At 42.7% G+C, this 27,004-nt stretch overlaps 1 protein-coding gene across 3 annotated transcripts in view; it reads left to right on the top strand.

Moving 5' to 3' along the window:
- The first annotated feature begins 930 nt into the window (after positions 1-930).
- Positions 931-27,004, top strand: part of LOC121572004 (semaphorin-6D-like) — a 124,788-nt gene continuing 98,714 nt past the window's right edge. For 2 of the 3 annotated variants that reach the window (XM_041883849.2, XM_041883847.2), the window contains exon 1: positions 931-1,101. The gene's annotated coding sequence lies outside the window, so the exon portion shown is untranslated. Of the gene's footprint in view, positions 1,102-5,756; positions 5,827-27,004 lie in introns of all 3 variants that reach the window. The other variant, XM_041883848.2, reaches the window with a different exon arrangement.

Genomic DNA, 27,004 nt, shown 5'->3' with positions numbered 1-27,004 from the left:
AATTTCTTGCTGTTTCACCAGAGGTTTTTGGGAAATGGAAAATGCCGGTGCAGGAAAATCAGCCGGGGACATTGATCCCTGAGATTGAATTGTGAGTTGAGCGGTGGGCTCGACATGCTTTGATTGCTGGTAAAACAAGGCTTGGGACTATAGCTTAAAATGTAGAATAATTCCACTTAATGACTTAGTTCTCAAGGTGAGTGCCTAAGTGTTTGATAAGAACCCTCCAAGTGAGACTGTGTAAGGCCTCACATATATTAATGGCATAGGGAGAGAATGTGTTACGGTCAAAGTAGATTGGATTTGCATTTGATCAAAAGAGAAGCGAGAAAGTCATATCAAACACTATGCAATGCACAATTAGGCATTTTTCTTTTATCTAATATTGTTGCTGGTTATTCCTACTTGCTTGCAACTATCCTTATTCTTATCATATCATAATAAGATTACATGGTATATCATAGTTCATACTTATCATAATAAGATGCTTCATGTTTGAGTTGATGTTTGAGTTGATTCTTACGAAACCTTGCTTTTGTGTGTGTCAGCAATTAGACGTTTTAATTAAGGGGGGCGTTTTGCCACATTTTACCCTATTGTTGATTTACAACACACACACACACACACACACACACACACACACACACACACACACACACACATACACATACACACACACACACACAGAGAGAGAGATAATTTGAAACAGTGTTAAAAAGAAAAGGAGAAAAAAGGCTATGAGAACCTTTTTATGTTTACAGTCTGGACTGGGGTCTGAGGTCTGGACCATGGTTTGAACGGGGTGGGAGGTGCCAGTTGCGTAGTCTACCGTGCTGCGCCCCCTAATTGGCCGTAATGGTCTTTCATGCAAACGAGGAGGGTGTGTCCTGGACGAGACAACCGGCGCGCGCCTGGGTAGATCTCCGCCTGCTTCAGTGTAAGTAGTCAATGCAAACACAACAGCGTGCGTCCTGGGAATTACGATGTTCTAGGAGTGAAATAGTGATTATTTTCAGACTGTTCCCTCTTCCTCAATACACTTGCTGGAATTTTGGACTATTTCCCTCGGAAATATCTCGCGGAATTAATTTGGGAGATAAGGTAAATTCTGTGTTGTCGCCCCTGTGGGGTATATGTAGCCTACAATCTGCATCTGCTCCCTCTGTTTGGTTCAGATGTTTGAACGGTCGGTCCTCATTCGGACCATTATGTTGTATGTTCTGGGTTGTCGTTCTTTGCAAACCCACTGAACTGTATTTACGAACTAAATGTCGAAAACCTTCATGCCACGACTTTGGCATGACTGCGACTTTCTGGTTTGACATGTCTGTGATATCACTTAAAGAGCTGTCACACAAGGTGTCAAATTAAACATTTGAATGAGGAAAAACATTGCATTTATTCTAGTGACCGTTTTGTAGCTTGCAACCTTTCTTTTTATGCTACATGGTAGCCTATTTTATTAGGCTAATATTTTACAGGTTGTATATATCTTTTTCTAGGGCACTTGATGACTTGCCAGATTGATGGTCACTATTGTAGTTTGTGATTATAATTTATGTCAAATTCTTTGTCCAGCTATTCAAGTTTATAGGGTGCGGGGTCATGGTCATGGTTGCCCACAAATGTGCGTCGCATCATTCTACCCCAAGTCATCAATGAATGTCGATGGGGGCAACTTCACAGCGTTGTCAGTGCATGACAAATAGAATTGACACTATCGAAAGCATAAGCGGTGTAATGTTGCCTAGCCTATAAAGTCGTCAACTTGAAGTGACATATAGCCCTACCTATCATTTTTGTGAATTGTAGACAATAATCATTCCTTACATTGAGGCTTTCAAAGCCTACCTATCATTTTAGTGAATTGTAGCCAATAATCATTCCTTATTTCGAGGCTTTCAAAGTTTATCATATTAACTTAGTTATGAAATGCTTTGTTCAGGCTATGTAAATTATGTTGTAGATGTATCTTTAAAAAAATATTTCATGTTTTATAAAAAATTAATATAATATAGTCATAGGCCTACCATTTAAAAAAACCTTCTCACTTCATTTTTGTAATAAACATTATATGTTTAAACACAGAGGGGGTAAAAATAATGTTATTACACATGACAACCATAGAAAGATTTCTGCTAAACCCCGGTTGCCATCGCCTATTATTTCCCCTGAAATGTTTGCCGCGGGACTAGCCTTTTGTCCTAATCCGTTTCCCTCACCATACTGGTTCACAATCAAAATATCGGATTTAGCGCTTTAGTACTCTGGCCATCTGCAGTTGCCTGCGAAAACACAGTCCAAATTAGCACGTTTTATGCATGTATTCAAACAAAGCCTTCACGCGATAACAGATTGTATGACAATTGTTTTGGCAGATATGGGGTAATATAATTGAATTTGTTTGCTCTCTTCAGGTGGTTAATTGCCTTGAGCATTGTCTTTCCCTCAAATATTGTTAGCGTTTTATTGTCTTCATGCTATTATGCCAATGCTTCAAGTCCTCCGTCTTTTGTATTTGGGCATAGGCCTACATAGATATATTGTGCATTATGCAATTGTAACATGGAAAGACTTGTTACAAGCTCAACAAAGTTCTGTGGAAATGAAGTAGGTAGCAGGCTACTAAATGAATGCGCACTGACACAGAATTCTGTAGTTGGCAACCTGAAGTACAAGATAAATGTTCTCTTAAGACAGAGCTATCTGAAACATTTATGCACTGTTCAAATTGTATAAGATCTTCTAGGCTTCAATGCACTCAAGTGTATAGGACAGGCTACTGTAATGGACCACACTGCCCATTCTCTGGAGGAGAGAGCGATCACGTGTCAACCCCAAGTTTAGCCATCATTCTATGTCAACTCAGTTTAGCCATCATATCTCACCTCAGCAGGATGCTGTGTTGGAGCCAGTAGCCTGTGATGTGTGTGTGCGCAGTGTGTGAATTAATTTTTTTAATGGGACCATCCTATATGGGCCGAATAGGAAAGGCATGTCATGAAATGGTAAACATGTGGCATGAACACAACCAGTCATGATGTTTTCATCTGATTGTTAAACAAATCACTACCTGCGCAAGTTCGTCCACTAGAAAATACTTCCAGCATCCGAACAGTGCACTGGGCACACGCCATTTGATGAATGGAAAGAGACATTGGTTACAAAACACTGAGTCAAGTGACATTCCTACACTCATGTAGGCCAAATTAGTTGATGTGTCTTGCTGACAAATGGACCTTTTTGTAAAAAGTAAAGTTGAGAAACCTGAAAAGGGGCTGAAATACAGGACTGTCCCAGGATGACAAGTGCAGCAACATGGGAATTGTTTTTGTTTAAACCATGTCAGAGATGTGGGGTTGTTTGTTTAATTTGGAAAAAGCTTTTATTTTAATATTTACCACTGTAGCAGTAAATTGCATTATTTAGAGACTCCCCAAAGTCAGACGTTTTGTTGCATTTAGGCTCATCTTTCATTCAGGGGGGTTTAGCCCCCCTGTCCCACCCGTAATTCGCACTGTGTGTGTGTGTCAATGTAAGCACAGTTTCATTTTTTGCGTGCATGTGTGTTCGCTGTGTGCGTGTGTTATCTGCTGCATGACTGATGAAGTCACTGATGGTGTGAATAGGTGGCCTCGCTCTAGGAAGATCACTCCATCACTGTCACAGCATATAGGTGGGCCTACCACAAATCTCTCCCTCTAGGTCTCAACCCTACACCTCAGCACCATCACGGTAGACCTCAGGTTCCCAAAGCAGTGTGTGTATCTCCCAGGCAGTTGATTTGTAGATCAGTGAATCAGTGTTACAAACAGCTGATCTGACTGAACTGAAGCCAGTTTTCTGGCACGCCCCTCTACGTTTTGGCAACAGCCTTAATTGGCTAACTGGTAATTAGGAGTTTGGGTTCACAACCTCAAGGGCATCATTAGCTGGCGCCACAACAAAAGCCTCGGTGTCGTTGCATCATCGACCCACATCTCTTCTTTTTTTTTTTGGTATAAAGGAAAACGGGCCTCAAAGATTTTGCTTCACTTAAAAGAGAATTCAAGGCCTCCCGAGAGGCGCAGCGGTCTACTACAGGCGTCACTACAGGCCCGGGTTCGATCCCAGGCTGTGTCACATCCGGCCGTGACCGGGAGACCCATGAGGCGGCGCACAATTGGCCCAGCGCTGTCCGGGTTAGGGGAGGGTTTGGCCGGCCGGGATTTTCTTGTCCCTTCGCGCTCTAGCAACTCCTTGTTGCGGGCCGGGCGCCTGCAAGCTGACTTTCGGTCGCCAGTTGTACGGTGTTTCCTCCGACACATTGGCGTGGCTGGCTTCCGGGTTAAGCGAGCAGTGTGTCAAGAAGCAGTGCGGCTTGGCAGGGTCGTGTTTCGGAGGACACATGGCTCTTGACCTTCGCCTCTCCCGAGTCCGTACGGGAGTTGCAGCGATGGGACAAGACTGTAACTATCAATTGGATACCACGAAATCGGGGAGAAAAAGGGGTAAAAAATAACAAAAATTAAAAAGAGAATTCAAATGTGAGAGCTGTCTGTAGTTGCTGTCCCCCTTAGTGAGAGTCTCTTTAGTGTGTTGGCTTAATTCATTTCAACACATCTCTATCTCGTTGGCAATTAATAGGTTTCCAGATGGCTCTTGAGCTATTACACCTCTGCTTGTGTGTAATGTTTGCATCTGTTTAGTGGGCTTTTGTTGACATATAATTTAATATAGCTGGAAATCAGTGTTGTGTATGTGGCTGGATTTGAGCACACAGATCATGCCATATTCTGTCTTCGCTGATGTTTAAACATGGCTCCGACAAAGTTTGAAAAACATCAGTACTGCATTGAATGTGTTTGCACGTACACAAAGGCTAGGCCTAATCAGCGTGAAACCCCTACAGTGTTTTGTCTGCGTGGTTATAAAAGCATTAACATACATGCACAGTTGTATCTGCCTGCCTGAATTTCCAGCACACAACTCCAACAGGCTTATCTCAGCTTGGATGTGAAACCACCCCTCTGAGTGCACTGCTGTCTCCCGGTCCCTCTGCTGTGACTGAGGGTGACACAATGGGAGTGGTGAGGTCACGGCTGGAGAGCCGTAGCACCATGACAGGGGAACTGGCTCTAGCCAGTGGCGTTGTTGACACAGTGCTTGCCGATTTCAGATGAGGGAATTAGAAGAGCAGGATGTGGGATGTTCTCAGAGTGGGAAGCTGAGGACGCTTCTGGTGAGATTGAGGGGGGAGTGTGTGAGTATGTGTCTCTGTCTGTGTGTGTGTGTGTGTGCGCGTTCTTCCGTGCGTCTACGTGTGTGTGTGAGGGTGAAAGAGATAGCAATGCTTGTGTTGGATTCGATTTGTGGTGTGTGTAGCTTGGATGAGTAGCCAATGTGTATATTATAGTTTGGTCACTGACAAGTGAGTATATGCCTGTGTGATTGTCATTCCGCCTGATGTGCGCTTGCCTTTTTGGCCTAGTATCTGTATCAATCTGTTATGTCTAGTCTGTTGCTCCACTCTGTAGCTCCAGATGATCTGGAAAAGCCCCACTGTTTGTCATTAGTAGCCTCTCCGTTCACCAGCCGAGTCGGGTTCTGCTCGCCAGCCTGTGATGGCTAAAAATGACCCCGCCATCGTAGCTTTTTACATTTCGCCCAAAGATTGTGTCCTGCTCCCTGATGGGCCCGCAGACGCTGAAGCACCCTGGGAAATGGGCTGTTTTGTCAAGGGTGTGATTTTTATTTCCTGGCTGTCTCTTTTCCAGACGTTGGCTGCTGAATTGTGTCGCCGGTGGAGAGGTCCTCAAAGGTCCGTCGCTCCTAATGCCCCCAGAGGTAATGAGTGCTGAAATAGCCTTCCCCCTCAGGCGCCTCTAGTAACTGCTCCTCGTTCCTTCTCTTACTTCATGTTTTCTCCTCTCTTCGTCTCCTTTCCCTCTCTTCTCTAATGATGGGGGGAAATCGATACAGTTACAGTGCCTTCAGAAAGTATTCCTACCCCTTGACTTATTCCACATTTTGTTGTGTTATAGCCTGAATTCAACATGGATTAAAAATATTTTTTTCTTACCCATCTACACACAATACCCCATAATGACAAAGTGAAATCATGTTTTTAGCAATATCAAAATATAAATAATTACAGATCTAATTTACATAAGTATTCACATCCCTGAGTCAATACTTTGTAGAAGCACCCGTGGTGGTGATTTACAATTTTGAGTTGTCTTGGGTATCTTTGTATCAGCTTTGCACATCTGGATTTGGGGATTTTCTCCCATTCTTCCCTGCAGACTTTCTCAAGCTCTGTTACATTTGATGGGGAGTGGCGGTGAACAGCAATCTTCAAGTCTTTCCACAGATTTGAAATGGTATTCAAGTATGGGCTTTGGCTGGGCCACTCGAGATTCCACATTCTTGTTCTGAAACCATTCCAGCGTTGCTTTGGCTGTATGCTTGGGGTCATTGTCCTGTTGGAACATAAATCTTCGCCCCAGTCTAAGGTTGTTTGCACTCTGAAGCAAGTTCTCATCAAGGATTTGCCTGTATTTAGCTCCATTCATTGTTTACATTTACATTTTAGTCATTTAGCAGACGCTCTTATCCAGAGCGACTTACAGTTAGTGAGTGCATACATTATTTTTTGTATTTTTTTTTCATACTGGCCCCCCGTGGGAATCAAACCCACAACCCTGGCGTTGCAAATGCCATGCTCTACCAACTGAGCTACATCCCTCTCTTACCAGTCTCCCAGTCCTTGCCGCTGAAAAGCCACCACCATGCTTCAAGGTAGGGATGGTGTTAGACGGGTGATAAGCTGTGCCTGGTTTTCTCCAAACATTCAGGCCAAATAATATTTTGCCTTATGCCGTCTTTCACATGCCTTTTTGCAAACTCCAGGCGTGCTGTCATGTGCCTTTTGTCTCAGGAGTGGCTTCCGTCTGGCCATTCTCCCATAAAACCCAGATTGGTGAAGTGCTGTAGAGACTGTTGTCCTTCTGGCAGGCTCTCCCATCTCAGCCAAGGAACTCTAGTTCTGTCAGTGGTCATTGGGTTGTTGGTCACCTCCCTGACCAAGGTTGTTCTTGCCCGGTTGCTCAGTTTGGTCGGACAGCCAGCTCTAGGCAGAATCTGGGTAGTTCCATATTTCTTCCATTTCCCAATGATAGACCCTACTGTGCTCTTGGAAACTTTCAACACTCTATAAATAGTTTTATACCCTTCCACAGATATATGCTTCATCACATTTCTATCTCAGAGATCTACGGACAGTTCCTTGGACTTCATGATATAGTTTCTGCTCTGACATGCACAGTCAACTGTGGGACCTTATATAGACAGGTATGTTTGTTTCTTAATGTCCAAACAATTGAATTGGCCACAGGTGGACTCCAATCAAGTTGTAGTGATATCTCAAGTATGATCAAAGGAAATTGGATGCACCTGAGCTCAATTTGGAGTGTCATAGAAAAGGGGTGTGAATAATTATGTAAATGAGATTTCTGTATTACATTTTCAATACATTTGCAAAAATCTCTAAAAACATGTTTTCACTTTGTTATTATGTATATGGGTAAAAAATAAATAAAAAATCATTAATTTTGAATTCAGGCTGTAACACAACAAAATGTGGAATAAGTCAAGGGGTATGAATACTTTCTGAAGGCACTATACATATTGCAATATTATTTTGGACGATATTATATCGATACTTTGACTCCAAATTATTTCGGCTAGGTAGCGTTAGCTAGCGCTAGTTGGCTGTACCTGTGTTAAAACACTAGTATTTTTCATCCTAAAACTTGTTCCTCATCTTCTTTTTAAATAGTGAGCCAACATGTTTTCAGCACTTTTATTTCCATGACTGATCAAAACAAATGTTATCATGCTCTCTCTTCTCTCTCTGCAGCAGACATATAGTGAGCAATATGTTTGTAACATCAAATTGCAATAAAATCGTAGTATTGAATCGCAAAACCATATAGAATCGTGAGAATCGCAATACATATTGAGTATCGTGATAATATCGTATCGCGTGTTCCCTGGCATTTCCCAGCCCTACTCTTCTCACCTCAAATACTTACTTATCTCTCAGCTCCTTATCTCTTCTCCTCTTCTCTCTTGTCCCACCAGCCTTTCAAACGTTCTCCATCTTTCTCCCACCATTTCCAAATCTTTCCACTCTATTCTATTGCCCTGTTATTGGTTCTATCCACACAGTTTCATAACACTATTTTTATTGCATTACGTGGGAGGAACATAAAGCCAGGTCTTTATAGGGTTTTGCTTTTAGCGTTGCTAACGGCCTGTATTTAGTAAGAGATGATAGTTTGTCCAATTCGGCAGCAACGGGTCTCTATTATGCTCAGTGTAAAGTCATGTCTGAGTGTATAAATACCATGAAGCAATTGCCTCCTGTAGAAATGAAGGATCTGTGAAATGCTGCTCAGTCGTCATGGTCGTGGGGATTTCGGTTGACGCCTTGTGTTGTAGCTCAGCGGTAATCTCAGCATGCCTGTGTAGACTCCTCATGATCCGCCCTGCTGCATGCGATGAAAACATTTCTGCAACTCTATCGGAAGACTCCTTTCACTGTTTGCTACTTATTAGCTAGCTCTGGCCTAATGTCGCCATCCACAAACCCAGCACTCTCTCCCCAAATGACTTAACCTTTTCACGTGTGAGTTTCAAATATTTCTAACGGTCGCCCCAGCGGGAGTTTTTTTTATGCACTTGATGTCAGAATGCACTCACTGTTCCAAAATGTGATTGTTACGCAACAGGACAGTTAACCCGTGCTGCACTCAAACCAAGGCAAGCTGCCTGCTAATTATCTATAGGCTATGTTTCAACTTGTCAATTATCAAAGTACAGTTTGAAATGAGGTGTGTTCCGTCTTCTCATTAATTCAGCCTATTTACCTGTTGCGGACAATTTATGTTTGAGGCTTTACTGAGCCGTCTTCGACGAGAGCCCAAGCACTTCCCCAGTGTTTCCTCAGATCAAGTACGCAGACATTTGCACATCTCCAGTCAGAACAGAACTTGCACAAACGTTTTCCCCCTGGCACAATGCATTCTGGTTGTCACGTAAACGTCTGTCAGACCAAAGATCTTATAACAAAATGAGGTGAAGGGATGGTTCGCTCGACTGACTTAGATTGTAACTATCGTTACTCAGGGTTGCCAGTTCAGACCCCCCTTTCCATGTGTTTTATTTTTATTTAGCTTATAAACCTCTCCTGTGTTTGCCCCCCATTTATTGATAAATCCCCCATCATAGTAATATTTCCTGCATCATATCCCCCAATGATACCTTCCCCCATTTCTATACCCTATGGACTTGAAATCCCCCGCAAACCCCCTTACAATGGCTTCATCCAACTATGGCAACCCTATTTAGCTTTCACTCTACGGTTAGGCTAGGCAGTAGGCATGTACAGTGGGGAGAACAAGTATTTGATACACTGCCGATTTTGCAGGTTTTCCTACTTACAAAGCATGTAGAGGTCTGTAATTTTTATCATAGGTACACTTCAACTGTGAGAGACGGAATCTAAAACAAAAATCCAGAAAATCACATTGTATGATTTTTAAGTAATTAATTTGCATTTTATTGCATGAGATAAGTATTTGATCACATACCAACCAGTAAGAATTCTGTCTCTCACAGACCTGTTCGTTTTTCTTTAAGAAGCCCTCCTGCTCTCCACTCATTACCTATATTAACTGCACCCGTTTCAACTAGTTACCTGTATAAAAGACACCTGTCCACACACTCAATCAAACAGACTCCAACCTCTCCACAATGGCCAAGACCAGAGAGCTGTGTAAGGACATCAGGGATAAAATTGTAGACCTGCACAAGGCTGGGATGGGCTACAGGACAATAGGCAAGCAGCTTGGTGAGAAGGCAACAACTGTTGGCGCAATTATTAGAAAATGGAAGAAGTTCAAGATGACGGTCAATCATCCTCGGTCTGGGGCTCCATGCAAAATCTCACCTCGAGGGGCATCAATGATCATGAGGAAGGTGAGGGATCAGCCCAGAACTACACGGCAGAACCTGGTCAATGACCTGAAGAGAGCTGGGACCACAGTCTCAAGAAAACCATTAGTAACACACTACGCCGTCATGGATTAAAATCCTGCAGCACACGCAAGGTCCCCCTGCTCAAGCCAGCGCATGTCCAGGCCCGTCTGAAGTTTGCCAATGACCATCTGGATGATCCAGAGGAGGAATGGGAGAAGGTCATGTGGTCTGATGAGACAAAAATAGAGCTTTTTGGTCTAAACTCCACTCGCCGTGTTTGGAGGAATAAGAAGGATGAGTACAACCCCAAGAACACCATCCCAACCGTGAAGCATGGAGGTGGAAACATCATTCTTTGGGGATGCTTTTCTGCAAAGGGGACAGGACGACTGCACCGTGTTGAGGGGAGGATGGATGGGGCCATGTATCGCGAGATCTTGGCCAACAACCTCCTTCCCTCAGTAAGAGTATTGAAGATGGGTCGTGGCTGGGTCTTCCAGCATGACAACGACCCGAAACACACAGCCAGGGCAACTAAGGAGTGGCTCCGTAAGAAGCATCTCAAGGTCCTGGAGTGGCCTAGCCAGTCTCCAGACCTGAACCCAATAGAAAATCTTTGGAGGGAGCTGAAAGTCTGTATTGCCCAGCGACAGCCCCGAAACCTGAAGGATCTGGAGAAGGTCTGTATGGAGGAGTGGGCCAAAATCCCTGCTGCAGTGTGTGCAAACCTGGTCAAGACCTACAGGAAACGTATGATCTCTGTAATTGCAAACAAAGGTTTCTGTACCAAATATTAAGTTCTGCTTTTCTGATGTATCAAATACTTATGTCATGCAATAAAATGCAAATTAATTACTTAAAAATCATACAATGTGATTTTCTGGATTTCTGTTTTAGATTCTGTCTCTCACAGTTGAAGTGCACCTATGATAAAAATTACAGACCTCTACATGCTTTGTAAGTAGGAAAACCTGCAAAATTGGTAGTGTATCAAATACTTGTTCTCCCCACTGTATTTGGGGTGATGATCTGTGAGGTGATAACATTTTATTTGCTTTGTGATTTGTCAAAAACTAAACAACTTGTCAAGTCATGTACTCTGGTTCTTGTATACACTGTAACAAGTACATTGAAGATTTGTAATATGCTGAAAAGTGGCCAAACTAAGTTCATATTTTAGGGAGTTTTCGCTTGTCAAACATAAACAAACATGGCTGCATCATAAAGAATTTAGCTGCTGTTAGCTTAGCTGACATACATCTCTTTTCTAAACAATATTACATTTCTCCCTTGTGCTCACTAGAGATGTAGTACATTGTAAACAAGTCTAGCTGTTAGGTCGCTAACTTATGTTTTGTTTTTTGCCAGCACAGCCTGTTATTTAGACTGGTTTATGGAATGAGTTTGGCTGTGGATGTTCCTTGTGATGCTTGGATGATGACATTCACATTTATCTATTACAATAAAAGGTGAAATTGAGGAATAAAGTTGTGAAGACCTTTATTTCCCATCAGTACAAAACATTGTTTAGATGCTTTTCAGACAACAATGCTTTTTAGACACGTTTGTTGCATCATACAGTGCATTCGGAAAGTATTCAGACCCCTTCAATTTTTCCACATTTTGTTACGTTCCAGCCTTATTCTAAAATTGATTAAATAGTTTTTTCCGTCATCAATCTACACACAATACCCCATAATGACAAAGCAAAAACCGTTTTTTTTATTTTTTATATCACACTTGCATAAGTATTCAGACCCTTTATTCAGTACTTTGTTGAAGCACCTTTGGCAGTGATTACAGCCTCGAGTCTTCTTGTGTATGACGCTACAAGCTTGGCACACATGTATTTGGGGAGTTTCTCCCATTTTTCTCTGCAGATCCTCTCACGCTCTGTCAGGTTGGATGGGGAGCGTCCCTGCACAGCTATTTTCAGGTCTCTCCAGAGATGTTCGATCGGGTTCAAGTCCGGGCTCTGGCTGGGCCACTCAAGGACATTCAGAGACTTCTCCCGAAGCCACTCCTGCATTGTCTTGGCTGTGTGCTTAGGGTCATTGTCCTGTTGGAAGATGAACCTCTGGAGCAGGTTTTCATCAAGGATCTCTCTGTACTTTGCTCCGTTCATCTTTCCCTCGATCCTGACTAGTCTCCCAGTCCTTGCCGCTGAAAAACATCCCCACAGCATAATGCTGCCACCACCAAGCTTCACCATAGGGATGGTGCCAGGTTTCATCAGATCAGAGAATCATGTTTCTCATGGTCAGAGTCCTTTAGGTGCCTTTTGGCAAACTCCAAGCGGGCTGTTATGTGCCTTTTACTGAGGAGTGGCTTCCATCTGGTCACTACCATAAAGGCCTGATTGGTGGAGTGCTGCAGAGATGGTTGACCTTCTTGAAGGTTCTCCCATATCCACAGAGGAACTCTGGAGCTCTTTCAGAGTGACCATCAGGTTCTTGTTCACCTCCCTTACCAAGGCCCTTCTCCCCCGATTGCTCAGTTTGGCCGGGCAGCCAGCTCTAGGAAGAGTCTTGGTGGTTCCAAACTTCATTTAAGAATGATGCAGGCCATTGTGTTCTTGTTTTGTTTTGGTACCCTTCCCCAGATATGTGCCTCGACAAAATCCTGTCTCGGAGCTCTACAGACAATTCCTTCGACCTCATGACTTGGTTTTTGCTCTGACATGCACTGTCAACTGTGGGACCTTATATAGACAGGTGTGTGCCTTTCCAAATCATGTCCAATCAATTTACTCCAATCAAGTTGTAGAAACATCTCAAGGATGATCAATGGAAACAGGATGCACCTGAGCTCAATTTCGAGTCTCATAGCAAAGGGTCTGAATACTTATGTAAATCAGGTATTGATTAGATTTTTTTGAAAACAAAAAGAACCTGTTTTCACTTTGTCATTATGGGGTATTTTGTGTAGATTGATGATCCATTTTAGAATAAAGCTGTAACGTAACAAAATGTGGAAAAAGTCAAGGGGTCTGAATACATTGGATGTAACATGCTGTTGCTACTGTTCCAATCACATATTTGCGATGGTACGCTGCAGGGACCACTCAACAATGATCACAAATATGTGATCATACGCGTCAAAGGGTTAATTGTCAACACATCCCCTCCATACAAACTCTTATCTGCTGAGCTCCTTTAAAAACTGGCTGACTTTTAAAGCCGGGGCCAGGTTTTAAATTATTAATAGGGTTCAAAGGGGCTTGGGGCTGCTTGTGCCAAATGATCTATGCTCTCATTCACTTAATGATAGTGCATCTCTTTCCTGCTTCATTGATTAGCTGTTGGCAAATAAAATGGCTGAAGAGTCCTTTCTGCGGCTGGCCTGCTTCAAAGGGAGATAGCTAAATCAGGTTTACGTTGATGGTGTCTGCTGATATGCAGCACAGAGACTGTTTTATGAGCTTTTTTGGGTGAGGCGTGAAGATAACAACACAAGGCATTGCATGGAGGAAGGCATGTTCTGTAGGGGTGTTTTTCTTCCGTGAATGCCCTGTCACTATACTGGTACTCACTTAAAGAATTTGCACTGAGATTTGCGGAAGCAGGCTTGCCAGAGTTTTTATCTACTTCTTGCTTCTTTCTTTTTTTCCCCCACTGTCTTGTTCCTCATATTTTTTTGTTGTTGCCTCATTGCTTGCTTGAAGTGCAGGTGCTGGCAAACACACCATTCAAAACTCCTTTAGCACTAGCATTCCAGGAATGTGAAAGTAGAAGCAAGCAAAGTGGGGTGAAGAGAGGCAGCGGGGGGGAGATTTCTTTGAGAGAGAGAGAGACTCAAGATCTTTAACTTTGTCCCAGTCCAATGAGGATTGAGAAAAGTCCAAAAAAGGAGAAGAAATAGCTCTCCAAAATGTACAGCTGCAAGCTGTCTCTTCCAAGCACTTAAAACATTGCAGAAACAACGCCTTTTTGCAACACATGGAGCTGGGTGAAAAAGCTGCTCGCTGTAAGTGTTCCAAGGCCTCTCTATGGCAATTAATGGAACAATAATTACAGTAGCGCAGTTAGACAACGGAGAAATTTGACTTTGCCAGAACACACACGACAGATGATTTGGTGTGGCTAAATTGCCAACTGATGTCATAAAATAAAATAAAATCTGTAATCAGGTTGAGAGATGAAATGAGACAGAAAATGGAAGGAGCCAGAGATTGGATTTCTGCACTAGTGGGTTTAATATTCATTCATTGCTCCCCTTTCTCCTCAATCCCTACCAGCATGTGTTGCACATGACTCCCAAGATTCTTAAAGGTCCTCAATTACCTCTTGTGTACGAATAGTTTACACTAGGACATAGCCTAGATGTCTATCTAGCTTTGGCAAACAATAGCGACACCAGTAAGAGATGGAACGGCAGTTGACAGCCTGGCAACTGAAAGGACAGGAAGCAGGTGACAAAGATAGAATGTTCCATGCCCTCTTCTCTCTCTCTCTAACTCAGGGTGGACCAGAACCAAACATCTGGTTTGTGTCTTAGGACTTGGTGGTGGGGACTTGGTATATGCGGAGAGAGGGGATTGACTGGTGTTCAGGCTTCGGTTTGGAAATGGGGTTATGTTTAAACCTGGGAGTGTGTGAAGGGGACAGAGGTCAGGGGGTGCAGAGAGGTTGCAATGGGGTTGAAGCACTGCCTGTACCCAAACCCCCCTCCTAAGAGGGAGAGCGCTGATGGAGGAAGATAACTGACTATGTTGCTAGCTCTGGAGTTTGAGGATTGTAAACATCATTGTTTGTTTTTGTCCTTCCTAAGACAATGTATCCAGAATAAAGTCTCACCTTTTACTAAACCAGGAAGTTTACATTTTGCCCTCTGACCCAAAGGGTAAAAGTCTTTGCATGTGGCACCTTTAATAAAATGTCTTTCAAATTGTACGTAGGTGCATCCAGGAAATAATTTGACCAAGGAGAAATACCTCACACCCAAATCACAAGGGGCAGTAAAAGGCCATAAAAACGAACTACCCTTGGGAATAGGGAGATGCAAAAGGCAATCAAACATTACAACGTTACTTGTTAGGTGACTGCCCTTTTGAAGTGTCAAGGTAGGTTTGGGAGTTACAACGTGGGGTTTAGCCCCATCGGCCATTGTCACGTTTCATTTGTTCACGTCAAAACGTAAAAAATTACAAGTCAAAATGTCTTGATGGAAAATATACTGAACAAAAATATAAACGCAACATGTAAAGTGTTGATCCCATGTTTCATGAGCTGAAATAAAAGATCACAATGTTCCATACGCACAAAAAGCTTATTTCTCTCACATTTTGTGTACAAATTTGTTTACATCCCTGTTAGTGAAAATGTCTCTTTTACCAAGATAATCCATCCACCTGACAGGTGTGGCATATCAAGAAGCTGATTAAACAGCATGACAATAAAAGGCCACTCTAAAATGTGCAGTTTTGAGGGAGTGTGCAATTGACATGCTGACTGCAGGGATGTCCACCAGAGCTGTTGCCAGAAAGTTTAATGTTAATTTCTCTACCATAAGCCGCCTCCAACGTCATTTTAGAGAATTTGGCAGTACGTCCAACCGGCCTCACAACCGCAGACCACGTGTAACCACGCCAGCCCACATCTGGCTTCTTCACCTGCAGGATCGTCTGAGACCAGCCACCCGGACAGCTGATGAAACTGTGGGTTTGCAGAACCGAATAATTTCTGCACAAACTGTCAGAAACCGTCTTAGGGAAGCTCATCTGCTTGCTCGTCGTCCTCAACAGGGTCTTCACCTGACAGCAATTCAGCATTGTAACCGACTTCAGTGGGAAAATGCTCATCTTTGATGGCCACTGGCACACTGGAGAAGTGTGCTCTTAACGGATGAATCCCAGTTTCAACTGTACCCGGCAGATGGCAGAGAGCTTGTATGGCATTGTGTGGGCGAGCGGTTTGCTGATGTCAACGTTGTGAACAGAGTGCCCCATGGTGGCGGCGGGGTTATGGTATGGGCAGGCATAATCTACGGACAACGAACACATTTTATCGATGGCAATTTGAATGCACAGAGATACCGTGACGAGATCCTGAGGCCCATTGTCGTACCATTCATCCGCCACCATCACCCCATGTTTCAGCATGATAATGACGGCCCCATGTTGCAAGGATCTGTACACAATTCCTGGAATCTGAAAATGTCCCAGTTCTTCCATGGCCTGCATTCTCACCAGACATGTCACCCATTGAGCATGTTTGGGATGCTCTGAATCGACATGTACGACAGTTTGTTCCAGTTCCCGCCAATATCCAGCAACTTCACACAGCCATTAAAGAGTGGTACAACATTCCACAGTCAACAGCCTGTTCAACTCTATGCGAAGGAGATGTGTCTCACTGCATGAGGCAAATGGTGGTCACACCAGATACTGACTGTTTTTCTGATCGACGGCCCTACATTTTTTAAAGGTAGCTGTGACCAACCGATGCATATCTGTATTCCCATTCGTGAAATCCATAGATTAGGGCCTGATAAATGTAACTTAGTAAAATCTTTGAAATTGTTTCATGTTGCGTTTTTATATTTTTGTTCAGTGTAATTAGCCTATTGAATTGCAACAGAATACACTTAGAAAAATAATTTGTTGTAGAAGTAGGCCTAAATTCACTCCAGTAAGAAAGTGGTTCCAGTCACGCAACCTATAATTTAGCCTGGCTGTAGCGAAAAGTGGCTGTAGTGAAAAGTGATATTATATTATATTATTAAAACGGAGGTCCAAATCATGGATCCATCCTTCGATTCACGGAGTGTAATGTTCTTAATTAACAGGTAGCGCTAATGTCTTCCTCTTTCCAGATACTCGGCTGTTCCGAGTCACTGGGGTAGATGGCTATATTGGGTTAGCAGAGCTTTCATTTCCCTGCCAGTATGAAAATCAATGTTCGGCAGGGCCAGTTTCTTTATGGCCTAGATTTGCATGATAATGTCAGAGTAGCGGGAGTAGCAAATCAGATTCTCGTAGTGCTCGTGCAGCTATTATCATACGAAACACACCATTAGTGGGGAATGATATTCCGCCAATCCCTCACCCTTCAATTATTTTAACTAGTTTGTTTGAAAGACGTGTCAGAAATGGAACAGTGCGGGGTAAGCAGAGATGTAGAGCATATGATGAACTGCCTTAAACTGCTATATGCTGTTACCCGCTGTGTTTTTCCATTACTCTAAACCTCTATTGAGGCTGGTCGCTTAAGAGCATGTGGAGTGGGTCTGGGCTCATGTTTGTCTGACTCTGAAGTGGACTGAAGTGAGTCTGGTTTGGCCTAATGTGAACCAGAATGGGCAATACTCTACAGTGGCTTGTTCTTCTTGTCTCATTCCTTCATCTGCACTGATCTGAAAAACAAAACAAAACTGGAGTCGAGGAGATGAAGCCACTTTAGACTATTGAGATACAACCATGGAGTCAGATGTTACATGAAAAAGCTCAGGTTTCTAGAACCATTCTGGTATTGGCCAAGTTAGTTTGATAGACTGTGATGTCTAGGTATGAGCTTAGATGGTATGAAAGGGTAAAGGTGACCTCTGATCAGACATGTTCGGGAAAGGTTACAAAGTACTTTTAAGTGTCTTCTGTTGACTGATGGAGAAGAGACACTTTGTTTCCTTTCAGAGCAAGTTGTCAAGCCAGTCTCATTGAACTGCTCTGCTATGACACTCTAGCCAACCACAAACACAGGAGACAAATCACTTTCCCCCATAGGGCATCCGCACCGTGCCGGGTCACCTAGGTCATGGGGCAAGGAGGGGGAACGAGTGATCGGTACGTGGCCCAAATGGAATGTTGACGTGATCCACGTCCCACAGTGTTTTCAAAAACATGCAGAGGGTCTTTCAAGACTTCCGCTGTGGTTTAGATGATATAAAGCAATATTTGTGTTGATCGAAACTCCTTTCGGTGTGCGAACAGTTCTGATACACTCATGGGCTATGATACTGTGTAACTGCGGTAGGAGCTCACTCAGAGCCCCTGGTTTGTAACTGTCTCTATTAGTGCTGCATGGTATATTGAAACTGTTGTACTTTTTCAATACGAAGAAAACAGTTTGGTACCAGAATTGTTGTTACGTTCAGTACTGCTGTCAAGTGTGTAGCAGTTGCCAATAGGCTTGGGTGGTATCCATACCGACCTTGCGCCATACCAGGATATTCATTAATTCCGGCACTGAACACAATGGGTGTTGTTTTCAAAACCCACTGATAGCCTTTAATCTGAAGGTTAGCAATGCTAACAAGTACATGTAAAATCCCATAGAGAATGTTAACTAAATGCTAACGAGCACATTGTGAACATTTTGTACAGTTTCTGACCTAAACTATACAAGTAGCTCATAAATGCTATTCCCAGTTTGCTGCATGCACAAAACAAATATTAGCCGGCAAGGTTCTTGATCCAGGAGGGGATTCTCTGCTGTTACCAAGCGAATGCTTGATTTTTGAAGAAGCTAACCACTTAGCTAAATAGCTAACTAGCTACTAAATTAGGAAACCAAATGTTTACATTTACATTTTAGAAGATGCTCTTATTTTAGAAGATGCTCTTAGCTTCTGTGGACACCTGTCCACAGAAGCAATCAATCAATCAGATTCCAAACTCTCCACCATGGCCAAGACCAAATAGCTCTCCAAGGATGTCAGGGACAAGATTGTAGACCTACACAAGGCTGGAATCGGCTACAAGACCATCGCCAAGCAGCTTGGTGAGAAGGTGACAACAGTTGGTGCGATTATTCGCAAATGGAAGAAACACAAAAGACCTGTCAATTTCCCTCGGCCTGGGGCTCCATGCAAGATCTCACCTCGTGGAGTTGCAATGATCATGCGAACGGTGAAGAATCAGCCCAGAACTACACGGGAGGATCTTGTCAATGATCTCAAAGCAGCTGGGACCATAGTCACCAAGAAAACAATTGGTAACACACTACGCCGTGAAGGACTGAAATCCTGCTTGACCTTGTTCTTATGAAATCTCTTTTTGAAATTTTAAGGATGGAAGCAACCTGACGCTCACTGTATCCCTCTGCCAGTAAAGCCAGAATTGAAACCTTATTTCCCTCACTCAAAACTTTCCTTTTCAACTCTTTCGGCATGGTCAATAGTTATTTTTTGATTAATATTACTTTTGAGGTACTATTAGCACTGTTTTTGCCATCCAGCTGGTCATATTGCAAGAGGATAGTGATGACCACAGCTGTGGATTTTATAGACAAGTTTACGCGCTGTATCCTGGGTGGCGCCATAACTCTACACAAATGCATTTCATTTCCGCCGGAAGTTGTTGGCACAACGTCTGCCGGTGTAAACACAGCGATGTCGACGCTAGCTTGGGAACACGGTTCTATCACAGCGAGCACAGCTAGAAAGGTGCCCATTCGCTCAACCACGGCGCCTGACAAGTTTTTGTCAGAACACTTACACCCATCCTTCCGTGGCAATGCCGCAACCCGTCAAGGAGCGGAGGGGGAGGAACTTGCAAGGGACTATTTGGAAACTCTGGGCAACAGCATTGAAACCAAAGGCTTAGTGGTGTGCGAAAAGGAACCGTGGCTTGCAGCATCTCCCGATGGAGTGATAAACAACGACATTCTGTTGGAGATCAAATCACCTGTGATGGGAAACAAGTCACTTGCAGAATTTTTGGCAACAAAGAACTGCGAAATCACAACTGTGGCAAACGGAGATAGGGTAGATTACCATATTGCCTGCAATGGTCCAAAAGGCTACTACATGCAGGTACAAATTGGGATGCACTGCACAGGGCTTCAGCACTCCAAGTTGGTGATCTGGAACAAAACTGAGCACCTAGAAATCGAAGTACCCTACGACCAAGGCTTTGTCCAGGGGCATATCATAAGGCTGCGCACATTCTACTTTGCCCACATGCTCCCGAAAATTGTTGATGATTTTGTGGAGAGAAGGTTACAGTTCTGCAGTAAATATCTCAGCATTTTAAAACCAAAATAAACTGCCTTATTTAGGTCATGCCCACAGGAGCCAACAGATGTCCATTGTTTACATGATCTCTTTATGCTGTGCAATATATCAGTGTGCCTACTGTTTGAGTGAAAATAAAGTTTGATGTAATTTCAATCCTTAGAGTGCTACAATTTATTTTAACACAGTTCATAATTCATAGTAAGCTCATACTGTACATAAATAACACTGGATTAATTAATTGTTTTGAGGAAACTAAACAAATGGCTTCAACAAGAAAGATTGCGTGTTTAATCTTAACAGGTATTAAAAAGTAAAATACAAAATCAGCCCACACAATTACATCACTATGAAAATATTCATATATAATATTAAAAAATACAATGCACGCAGTATTTGTTGTGTTTATCTGTATTTAATGAACAACATGGCTGGGTGTTGGTAGACAGGGACACAGGGCAAGATTCTAAACCTCACTGATCAGTGGACTCTTCAGGTTAACTAGGCCAGCACAGATGGCACAGTCAATGATGCAGGTGGTTCGAGGGTAGTTCCTCTGAAACGACAAGGGCATGGTGGCACGAATGGTCTCTCTTGGAAGCCAGGGGATCAGGACTTTGAACTGTTCACCCATCACGTCAATCCAGTGACTAATCACAATGCTTGCCATGGATGTAGACACATTGAAGCGGTGAGCAATATCTCCTAATATTAGGTTTAGTTTTAGTTTCATCAACGTCATAAGTATTTGGTCAACAACAGGAAGGGTAATTGATGGCTTACTGAAAGGCAACAACACCGTCACCAGGGTGAAGAATTGAACCATAAGCACTCCTGTATACAGCCGGGACCTAGCATCATCAATGACCGTGGTGCTGGTCACAGTAGGACCCATTTCTGCCTCGCACTGTGTGGCCTTGTCTACTTTAACAGACTGTGTTGAACAGTAAATGTGATCAATATGTGACGGATCCTCCCATTGGGTCTGGGCATCTCGAAATGTTGGTGTAGCAGGCTCGGCCTCACAGACAGGCTGACAGGTTTCTGGAGCATCTAAAAAGGGGAAGAGAAAACATGGATGGAGCAAAATTAATGCAGGCATAGAGTCCTCTCACTACAAACATCACAGTGGAAAAATGTGTACTACAACATTGCACGCACACACACAATCATCATCACAACAGCCTGCCATCTTGCATTGTATTTATGATGTAGACTAAGGCACACGCAGGCAGGCACACACACACACACACACACACACACACAATTAATGATGTAGCTATCGTGGGCATTGTTTGTCCCATCTCCAAAACAATCAACTGCCTTAGCAAAATACCGGTAGCAATGTTAATGTATGACAACTTCTTCATAATTAACAGTATTGTCAGCTTCATAGCTAAAGTTGCTGAACTTACCCTCAGATTCAAGTCTGCGTTTCTTTATCTGGGAGGAGGCAGTGGTCCGCTGGGTGAGTTGATGCCTATTTGGCTGGGGAGGGCGATTGTATCCCAACCACAACTCTGGGAAAGGATTATCCTTGGTAGGTTTTTGGTCAACAAAGTGATAGGAACAAACAAAAACGTTGAGGGGTGGTTTCTTTAGATTCAATGCCTTCAGCCAGGTCCTTGATTCCGAGTCGGTATCAGGCTTGCGAAAAAATGTAAACAATGGAGCGCATGGACATTGCCTCTTTGTAGCTGGTTTGTGGTCATAGCACTCTCTATCTAACCACTCGTTCAGGTGCTTTCTCGAGTTTTTGCAACCCAACTACCGCACACGTCGTTCCCGAACCACTTTTCTTCATGTTGTAATTGTAATTTTTATATCCTCTTTGTCACTGCGATATCAGTGCTTTGTCGGCACAACGGAGCTAGCTAGCAAAACAAACCCAGCCCGGCAGAACGGAACTGGATTGCATCGACGGGAGGAGTTCAGGAAGTAGAGCGGAAACGGCTCAAAAACTTGTCTATACTTTTCCTCATTAAATAGGATTTGGTTCAGGTGATCACCTAATCAGTACTTAATTCAGTAGAATGAGGTGTGCCTGTGTTGGAATTCAACAGACACTGGAATTGAATGGCTGTCATACATGTGGAGATGCTGATTTTAAGAAAGGTTTGCAGTGGTCACTTAATCTTTACCAGAGCTGTGTATATATACACTATCAAAAGTTTTAGAACACCTACTCATTCAAAGGTTTTGCTTTATTTTTTACTATTTTCTACATTGTAGAACAATAGTGAAGACATCAAAACAATGAACTTGATTCCATATGTGTTATTTCATAGTTTTGATGTCTTCACTATTATTCTACAATGTAGAAAATAGTGAAAGTAAAGATAAACCTTGGAATGAGTAAGTGTGTCCAAACTTTTGACTGGTGCTGTATATGTGTGTATGTGTATATATATATATTTATGATGTAGACTAAGGCACACGCAGGCAGGCCACACACACACACACACACACACACACACACACACACACAATTAATGATGTAGCTATCATGGGCATTGTTTGTCCCATCTCCAAAACAATCAACTGCCTTAGCAAAATACCGGTAGCAATGTTAATGTATGACAACATGTATGACAATATATATATTACCAGTCAAAAGTTTGGACACACCTACTCATTCCAAGGTTTTTCTTTATTTTTACTATATAAATTATATAACAAGTAAATATCCAATACAGAAATGTAATAATGGTCAACTTTCAGAATCTAATTCAACAAATAAAAATTGAAAATGACTGGTGGTTCTCACCCCCTCTCTGAATTTGAAACGCTACTGTTCAGCCAGTGGCTCTCTGAAATGTCAAGGGGGTCATCGGCAAATTGTATCATATAGCTGATGAAATTCAGAGATCAGGTCAACTGCGACCTTTGGAACATCAATTTCGCACTTTCTAACCTATTCTCTCTGTTTGAGAGGTCCCCAATAGAAGTAGCTATTATCAGGTCAGTCGCTTATGGAAACACACTTGTGAAAATAATAGCTTTGGTTGGCATAACATGTCTCACCACTGACTGCTGTTCCTAAAAGCTTTGTTGGTTTTGTTTCCTATTCCTTTTGAGATCCCACTCTCTGAACTAAAACGCACAGTGGTTTCTCTGATGCTTCTGGTCTTGTTTAAACCCAAGCAGATTAAGCTGTACATATTTTCATATTTTTGTGTGTTATTGTGTTTGTGTTCATTCATATTTGAGCGTATCCGTTTTTTCCAGCAGTATTTGTCCATTCTAAGCCTAAGTCTTCGTGGCGTCATGCAGCACTTGTGTGATTTGTGTTGAAATAGGAGAGGTCGCTGAAAAGAATGTGAGATGAGCTTGAGAAAATAAAGCTTTTATTAGAGACTGGGACCTTTTTGAGAATTCAGCCCATGAGAAGCAGAGAAAATTGCTAACTAATTGGCAGAATAAATTCAAATTTCAGCTTTATTTTTAATGTTCATGAAATAATTAGCCATTTATATTTGGCTTTGTAACCAGAATCTTCAAGTATTTAATTAAAAAGGTTTGTGAAAGACTTTCAAACCTGGTCCACAGAAATCTCTAATTTATTCTTCATTGTTCTGTTCTTTTAGACTGTAATCCCATCCATTTTTGCACACTTTTTCTTGGCAAACATCTGACTAGTCCTAGAGTGTTATGAGTAGGCATTTTGGTCATGTCCCAGAAATGAAATGACCTTAATCCCCGGACCCGCTTGGCTGACCTCCTGCCCACAGCAAAACATGCTTTGTTCTTATAGCGAGGGAGGAGGGGTTGGGTTTCGAGAGTAATCACATTTTGGTTTTCTGTGGTGATCTGAACCACAATGGGCACACTTAGGACCCAGAACAAGGGCCGGATTCAGTTAAACTAGAAGCGTCCTGCCCCAGGCTAATTCCCAATGACAGATCCTTTGTTGACGGGCGAGCAACTTTTGGAGGGGGAACAAGAAACCCCCTCCTGACAAGGTAACAAGCCATGACCGAGGAGAAATGTTTTTTTGGGAAAAGGGTTTAAATCGACTAATGAACAGATTTAAGGGGGAAAACAAGGACTTTGTGGAAGTAGGCTTCCTAAAGCCATGACAATAACTCATTTCTCCTGCTAAAGGTTTTCTTTGTCTCCCCTTAACCACAACTCTCCCCGAGTTTTAGAGGTTGAGGTTAGCTCAACTGTTAGCACAGAACACGAGGGCACGGTTTTGATAAATCTCAGCTGAGCTCAAAGGCTCTGGTTTGTGTCTTGGGGCACAGGTTGCCAAGCTCTACTGTTCAGGGAGCACATTTTCAGCTGCCCACACCCTTCTCCTCAGCACAAAAAGTCATTTTTTATCATCTCTCTCTGTACTCTACCACTTTGATTCTTCCGGCTGTGGTGTTTTCTGATCGCAGAGGATGCATTTTGGACTCCACAAAGAACTTTCCCAGCAGCTTTTCATTTTAGATCGCATACCATACCAACCTGTGGACTCGTTTTCAAAGGCCTGACGTATAGACCCTCTACTACACTCTAAAAATTAGGGGTTCAACAAGGGTTCCTCTAAGATCCTCAAAGTTCTTCGAAGAACCTCAGGGCTCTTGGCACTGAAAATTGCCCCCAAAAGGTTATTCCAAGAACCCCATAGGAGGTGGGGTTCATCGAGGAACCTCCTTAGTTGGTGGGGGTTCTTGCAGGAACCTATCTGCCCAACTGAAACATTTTTGTATTTGAATTTGAAAGGACAGCAGGTGCAGGCACTTAACTGAAAAATGTAAAGATCTCCTCCATTTAAGGTAAGGTTTGTCCCTTGTATGATCTACATTGATCTTGTTTTATGATGATACCATCTATCTTTTAATATTTGTGCAAATCTTTCTAAAACAGAAAATGTACACAATTCAATGGATATCAATCAACAGAGGTAAGAATATGTAGGCTATAAGAATATGTTGAAGGCTGCTGTGTTGGGTGCAGATGACTGAACTGCTCACTTTTGTGTCTGTGTCTGCAGGTGTACAGACGAGGAGGCATACAAATGTATGTCAATTGGTATTGGTATGTTATGCAGAATACATGTACCATCCTCCTTCCTTACCTCTTCAATGCAAATCCCATAGGCCTCTACATTATGGACAAGGTATGTGTATGAAAACCATGACCAAAATAGTTTTTTCATTCACATTTACCACAAAAACCAAGGTATGAATACTGTCTTGTGCATGTTTGGTTAGTCTTCTGTATAATTACTATTTTTTGGATTCACAGACCTCAACCTCCCTACACCTCTGAATATAACAGGAAACCTGTTCGATCACCATGCAAAATCATTCTGGCTATGGATACGGAGAACATCAACACATTAATATCAACATGCCAGAGGATATACCAATTGGACTTGGGGCTCTGCTGGGAGTTTACCCCATATTTAGATTTTTTTATTCTGCTTTGCCACTAAAATCCTAATAAACACTGACATCTAAAATATTGTGTTATTGTTTTTATTGTTAAGCGTATTACTACTACTAATAGGGGAGGGGGGAGTAGTTCAAAAATGAACCCCAAAAGGTTATTCAAAAGGTTATTTGAGGAGCCATTGAAAGGGGTTCTTTGAAGAACACTTTTAAAGATTTCTTCGAATAACTTATAAGGGTTCCCCCACAGTTTCAATTTGAAGAACCCCTAAAGGATCCTCCAGGAACCTTTTACTTTGTAGAGTGTAGCGCCACTTATCTGAAGCATGGCTCACCCTGAAGAATGATGACACTATCAGTGTCACCCAAATGTGTTCAGAATGCCCTTTTCCAACATTTCCTCTTTTGTACCAAGCCCCCCCGACAATGACATATTGGCTGCCTTCAACTCTTAACAACCTTGGGTCGGGGCCAACTGCCTGATATCTGAGTCTGGCTGGTGTGCCCTGCTCAGGGAATGATTTCCTCTTGCGCTCAGTAAGCGTGTTGTATTGAGCTGCGTTCGAGGGAGAGAAAAAAAACTCCCAGAGCAGCTGTGTTGAAGGCCTGTGCTAAACACAATCAGGAAGTCTACAGGGGAGGCAGCGTGTTTCTGGCAGGGAGAAGGCAAACGCCACTGCACATTTGAAAGACCCTCTGGAAACTTCAAACGGGGGTGGCCTTGTCCCCCTGACACCAGATGGTAGTTAGCTGCATTTCACTTGGCCCGGGCCGCGCATGGAAAGAGGGCTCTGTCTTTGTGTGTATTGTTAACTAGCGGCGGTTTAGCAAGGAAAAGCGGAAATGCTGTATAAAACTGATCTGGTTCACTTTGGAAAGACACAGTCTGTTGGATTCCAGCACAAACGTAACTGATCCAAAAGATACACTGACCTGACAATTGCCCAATTCCCCCTCATTCTCTTCAGAACATAAAGACATGTTCTGCCTTTTGGGCTGATATGTAGCTGTGCTCCTGGGGGGGGCTACTCTCAATATAGGAACTAGAGGTGTGCGGGTCAGTTGTTTGTGCAACCGCCCGCAATTTCTAAAAACCCATCCGCAACCTCCTGACTATATGTGATAAAGTGGAAATCTGAGGCCGTACCAAACCCGCAAATATAGAAAATGCGCTATAGGCTACAGTCAAAGACTGCAGCACAATTTTATGACGAGTGCAGGATATTTTTTGGCCTGATTTAGATCTGTTTCTGCTCATACTTTCCGACATTTTGGTAGGCTATTTGTTAGTCAACTTGTCTATAATTAGATACATGCAGCTTCTCTTTTGTCATTATATGTTGCCCCAGAAGACGAAATAAACCCTTGTTTAACAGAATAATGTAATAGATCGATAGAATGAATGCTTCAATCTATAGTAGTTGACATCTGCAAAGTTTTCTATGTCATCTTTCACGGAGCAAAGACGTTTAGGGACTGGGGAGAAAATATAGTAACGCAATAAAAAAACGGGAAAGATTTTCTGTGCAAAATGTCAAAATGACATCAGTTTGACCGGTTGTAAAGAAAAAGAAAGTTGTGAAACCCAAGGTGTTTCTGATAAGATTTCAGTTTGGCGTTGATGCATATTTTATGTGGTTGAAATA

The sequence above is a fragment of the Coregonus clupeaformis genome, chromosome 8, assembly GCF_020615455.1.
Source record: "Coregonus clupeaformis isolate EN_2021a chromosome 8, ASM2061545v1, whole genome shotgun sequence".
In the NCBI taxonomy this organism is placed as follows: Eukaryota; Metazoa; Chordata; class Actinopteri; order Salmoniformes; family Salmonidae; genus Coregonus; species Coregonus clupeaformis.
Note: the sequence above shows the minus strand (reverse complement) of the source record. Positions and strands in the feature narration are given on the sequence as shown.